General features: G+C 48.0%; 1 pseudogene; it reads right to left on the bottom strand.

Moving 5' to 3' along the window:
* Window positions 1-2,461: 2,461 nt before the first annotated feature.
* On the bottom strand, window positions 2,462-6,011 carry LOC123168569 (P-loop NTPase domain-containing protein LPA1-like; annotated as a pseudogene).
* Between the last annotated feature and the right edge of the window lie 241 nt (window positions 6,012-6,252).

The raw sequence follows: 6,252 nt of genomic DNA, 5'->3' as shown, positions 1-6,252 counted from the left end.
GCAGGAAAGCAGTGGCCCGTCGAAGCCAGCGTGAAAACCCGCGGAGCCGGAGGGCCCGTCGTACGGCAGGGAGGGCGCTGGCTGGTCCGCGGCCATGGTGTAGACTAGCGGCGGTGACGTCCCGGCCAACCAGGCCGGAAGCTGTGACGGCGAGGGCGGGAACCGCACTTGCTGAATCTGCACGCCCGCCGGCGCGGTTGTAGTCAGCTCGGTGCTGGGCGGCGGAGGCGCCGGCAGCGGCAGCTGCTGCTGCCTGGAAACGGCGGAGGCGGCGGGCGCGGCGATGGTCGCGGGCGGCCATCGTGGCCAGATCGGGGCGGTGGCGGGGGCTGGCTGTAGCTGCAGTGGCCCGACCAGCGTCGCGGTGACCCCGGGGTGCGGCGGCTGCCAGGTCGGTGGCGGCGAGGACCCGGGTGGCGTGGTTGATGCGGCGAGGGCCGCGCCGGCCACTGCGGCCATTGGGGCGCGGCGGCTGAAGCGGCCAGTGGTGGTGTAGAGGCCCGGTCGACGCCGCGGGTGCCGAATACCACGGCAGGGCGGCTGGCCCGGTCACGGCGGCTGGCCCGGTCACGGCGGCTGGCGGCGGCCCGTAGGGGCCGGCTAGGTATAGCCGTATCCCCTGGACGGCGGTGACGAGATCGTTGAGGACCCCGGTGATCTCCGCCGGGGAGTAGACGACGGCCGATGGTGCGGAGGAGGGCGCCGTCATCTGGGTGGTGGCGGCGCCGGAGGATGCGACCAGCGGCGCGGACGGGGAGGGCAGCGGCGCGATGAAGAAGGCCAGCGGCGCGGTGGTGACGATCGGCAGCGGAAGCGACGGGATGGGTGGCGGCAAAGACATGATCGAAACTGAGCTACCTGATACCAAAGTGTTAGAAGCTAGGGTTCTGCCGGTTCTAGGGCGGAGATTGTAGGGAAAAGATGGAGGAAGACGAGGTCGAGGGCGCGGCGGCCGGCGGCTGGGCGCCGTCCTTGCATGGTCGAGAAGAGGCGGCTAGGGTTAGGTCTCCCGGCTCCCTAAGGGAAGCTGAGCAAATACTAATTGCTTCTTACTTGATTAGATTGATACATCTCCTCTCCTTATATAAAGAGGTTTACTTAACTCCTAAGCAAACGACCCTAATAACGATAAGATAATTGGGCTAAGCCCATAATAACGATAAGATAACTTGGGCCACAGCCCACTGGGCTAAGCCCCTAATATGCCGGTCATAACAATGGCAAAAGTGTTTTTTTTACGGGGGCATGGCAAAAGTGCTTGTCAAGAAGAAATCCTAGAAGCTAAGAAGGCACCCTTGGAGTATTTATTTTGCTTTGGTTGATATGACGCTCACTTCTTTGAAAGGTAGATTTAAAAAACGCATGCTGTTTAAAGATATGTTCGGATTATTATTGGGCTTGGGCACCCTGAAGTTATTAAATGAATTGAACCTCAAGACTATTGCACAAAATCTGCAGAAACTTTTTCTCGTGATGGTTCATAAGATGTAGAGGTATATGATCTCATTTTTTAATTAAAGATTATAATATTCACTTTGTGAGATGGTGTAACCATCTGCTATGGAGATCTTCGAGCATGTCAATGAGTTGATTTTTATCCTAACATCTCCATTCCTTATCGCATTTTATTTACCGCGCCAGGGTTTTCAAAGTTGAAATGACTGAAGAACTATCTGAGATAAACAACGAATCATAGAGGTTAAATAATTTGGTAACACTCGTCGAGAAGATAGTAGTGTATGATATTGACATTGACCCCATCATAATTGACTTTGCATCGTGAAATGTTAGAATTTTTTTTAAGGTAATACGTATAAATTATTTGATATGCATTTTTTTGGCATGCATTTAAGTGTTATTAATAATATTTTATATACATGTATATTCATTTTTATTGTTATGAAATCTATATTAAGGGCCGTGAATTCTAGTCTCGCCCCGGGCCCCCAAAATCTCAGGACCGGCCCTGGCCGCGCCGGCGTCGGCAGTTAGTGCAGTGAAGCATCACCGGCGTCCGTTGGGTGCTGAGATGGAGCACCGCCGCGCCGGCGTGTGCATTGCAGCGAAGCATCGCCAACGGCCGGTGGTGGAGCATCGTTGTGTTGCCGGCGAGGAGGTGTGGCTCCTGCTACGAGCCGGGGGGCCCACGGCGACCCGCGCGAGGAGGTGCTTGGGTTTGCTCCCGTTGCGGCGTGTTGAGAGAAGGGGACGACCCACGCGATGACGTTGACCGAATCGAAGGGATGGCGTGCGACGCGACGGATCTCACGGCCCAGGACCATTTCTCGGGGGGTGATCCGTAGCAGCCGCCGTAATGGAAGCAGAGATAGCGTGTGTGCGTGCGACAGTGGGGAGCAACCAGACGGGCGGACGGACAGACAGACAGTAGGAGGATATGATGGGATGCTAGCTATCATCTTACAACAACAACAACAACAACAACAACAACAAACACCTCACTACTTCAGAAACTAATAACATAGGACTAGGATGGGATGCTATCATCTTACAACAAACAACAACAACCACAACAACAACAACAACAACAACAGGTCCAAATCAAGATGGGATCTAGAAACACCTACTGGATGAAACTTCAACTTAACTCCACATGCACACTACATGTTTACACCTGTCTCCTTGCCTTGGCATCGCCGCCATGGTTCCTGCTGTTCATCGCCAGATGATAGGCGCACGGCATCTCCACGTCGCCTTCGTTTCCCAGCTCCTGCAACAGGTCCAGGCTGTGGTCAGCCTTCTTCATACAATCAGCATATACTCAGGGATTATTCATACTCATTGCTACTACTGCTGCATATATCCATCCATCCATATTCAGACGTTCAGTACAGTACACACAAGTTAACTACGTAACAAACAAACAGAACCCCCCCTGATATACTTCAGAAACTAAAATCATCTTACAACAACAACAACAACGACGACGACACAGCTATCTAGCTAACTCTGTAACTCAGGTGAGGATGCTGAGATCCAGCACCTACTGGACAGGACACACTCCACAGGCACACTACTGATCTGCACACTACTTTTTTGCACAAATAGCGCTGAGGCACATGGAAAGACAGCTGCAAACTACTCCCTCTGTAAAAAATTATAAGAGTGCTTAGATCACTACTGTAGTGATCTAAACGCTCTTATATTTCTTTACGGGTGGATACATCTCATTTTAAATTTTTATTATTGTAGCAGCAGCATTTGTAAGAATTTCCAAGAAGCAAGTCATATTATTTTCAGCATGTCAGAATTTTTGGCATGACATCACTGTGTAGGGAAAAGGAGGATATGATGAAGGATAATAGATGCTCTTTTTACACTACCTCTTGGATGTCCTTTTCTTCGTCAGTTAGATCCTCATTAGTCTCTGCATCAGCATCACCATCACACTCTTCTTCTTCACTGTCAGACACTGAATACTCATCCACAAGCTGTATGAAATGAAGCCGTGTCAGCCCAAGCACAGCATCATCATTTTACTTTAACTACACACTAGGCTACATATGAATGACGTATGTGAGAAATCTGAAGCTTTCATATTTATATATACACATGACTGTCATGACTTGTGAATTGCGACAAACATTAAGATGCATCTGTGAAATATCATAATCACAAGCACTGAATACTCGTCCACAGGCTGTATCTGTATGAGATAAAGCCGTGTAAGCCCAAGCACATCATTAGCATTTTACTTCAACTACATACTAGGCCACAGATACATGTCGTATATGAGCAATATAAAGTTTTTCATATCAAATATAAAGCTTTCATATCTATATATACACATAACTGTCGTGACTTTCGAGCCATGACAAACATTAACATGCATCTGTGAAATATAGTAGTCACAGAAAGGATTAGAAGAGGCAAACCTCATTGGAATTGTCATCTGACATCTTCGGTGAGCTGCAACACGAGGATAAATACCCGCTCCCTGTATCTGTGCCATCAGCCTTGGAGTCATCGACACTCCCAGCATGACTGGCGCATCCGGTATCACTTGGCCACGCACCAATCCCAAACGGGCCAAACTGAAGATTGACAGGCTCTGCCTTCCCTATTTGCAAAGGGCCATACATAGGATTTCCAACAGATTTCTCACTGCCTGTGCCATCATTCATGTTTCCACTGCTGTCGCCGGCATGCATGGGCCATGCCTTAGCAACTGAACCATCAGTGTTAAGCAGAGCCATCAGATTTCTAGAGGACCCTTGCCTCTGAATCAACTGAAACATGCCCTTGGAACTCAACGAGTTTGCGGCGCACTGGCTCCTATACTCCTCATCCACCATAACTGCAGTGTTTGTATGCGAGTCATAAAACTGCTCCCCGGCCTCACGCCGGCGAAGGCAGATGAAAACCTGGCGTGTATGGCCGCCATGTTCCAGTCTACATCGGTTTTGTTGATTTTTGGCACTTGATGCTTGTCGGCCCGGTTGCACAGGTACTCCTGGATCGCTCTGATGTTCTGGATGTATTTAACGTATCTGTTCTTCGCCGGGTCAAGCGTCATGTACTTTGCGCGGACCGCAAACCGTTCCATGTGCTTCTCCTTGTTCATGATGTATACCATAAATGGTATCACTGAGGGATGTTTCTTCATCAGCCCCATCTATTATTATTAGACAACAGAAATAAGAAATAATTTCACAAACAGCAGACTCTTGACAAAAGACAGTAATGTAAATATGTAATTACTAAGGAAACGTAAACAATACAAGCAAACAGCATGGCTCTTTTGTTTCCCCGCAAAAAAAAAAAAAGCATGGCTCTTTTGTTTTTGTGTGTGAGAGAAAAACAAACGGCATGATTCTTTTTTGACCATACGTACCACAAAATTCAGGCTTAAATGAACCCCTTCTACAATCAAAGATTCTTTCCGCTCCTCCCAGGTCGTAATAAATCTGTCGAGGCTGCCAATGATCATCTCACTCTACGCTTTGTACCCTTCTATGGCCATCTGCTTTTTACTGGGAACTTCGGATGTACCGTTACACTTCTGATCTGAAGTACCGCCATCTTTGCCTCCGTCAGCATCTGAATGAGAAATAACAGAGAGTTTCTTTGCCTTGTGTCTTGCCTTTGCTTGCGCAACCGGAACAGGGTCTAGATAATCTCCTGCGTGGTAGGTTGATGCGTAGAGCAGAGGGTTTTCTTTTTCTTCAACGAAACTCCTCATCATGTGCCGTATAGAGTCAGTAGAAACTATGGTGGTGATACCCAACCTGTTACCCTGGGTAAAAAAAAAAGGAAGGAGTAAGGAACTACAGAAGTATCAATGTAATTCACTTCTAGCAAGCAATTCGGTTTTGGTATGCATATATAGAATATAACTGTATGCTAATGTGATTAGAAGGGGTTCATCAACTTGTATCCACCATTGAAGGGTTTCCCTAACTACAGATAAGCACTTACCAACAAAGATGATAGAGCGGACTTGCCGCATCCACTTGTGCCACACAACAGTACTGTTACTGATTCTTTCCTCTCCTTTATCCTGATGTAAAGCACGGGGAGCGCACAAAAGGAAAGGTCATTGACGAAACAAATTCCTATATCAAAATACTTCACAGATGGCTATTATGGTAGGCAATACATTTGTTTTGTTTGCCATAGCACTTTCACTTTAAAACCATTCAGATTCTTCAAGATCGATTACAGAATGTAGTTGCATAGCTATGATTATATGAACTCAAGAACAGATAAGATTGGAGAAATGATGCCACACAATTACCTGCAGGCAAGAAGCAAGCCGGCCCTCTGATTGGGCCCGACATACTTGTACAGGGTGAGTGCATCACACACGACATCCAGGAACTCCTCCCTGGAAACTGCAACAGTTGTCTGGGTCTTGTACAGCTCAAACGGTATGTTGGTCATGTTGTGTGCGTCGAGGAGCTCGGCAGTTTTCATGCCATTCACCTGTGTGGATCCACCCAGCTTCGACGGGCCAACGAAGTCGCTCCTGGCCACGTCGAACACTCTCTTGCTAATCTGGCGACAGGAACAAACAGGCGGTGAATGAGATGTCATTGTCTTTAACTCAGTTTTCGTTGTCTCGAGAACCTAGCTGAGTTTTCAGCATACTGCATCTAGAATGGTGACAGTGATTGTATGTATGATAATATGAAACGAAAGAGTGTAAGAAAATTGGAGTCATTAGGCAAGGCATATTGCATTATACCAGGGAACACAACTTAACCAAATTGATGCAGATTATGAAGAATCAAT

This window comes from Triticum aestivum, chromosome 7D, assembly GCF_018294505.1.
Source record: "Triticum aestivum cultivar Chinese Spring chromosome 7D, IWGSC CS RefSeq v2.1, whole genome shotgun sequence".
Lineage (NCBI taxonomy): Eukaryota > Viridiplantae > Streptophyta > Magnoliopsida > Poales > Poaceae > Triticum > Triticum aestivum.
Note: the sequence above shows the minus strand (reverse complement) of the source record. Positions and strands in the feature narration are given on the sequence as shown.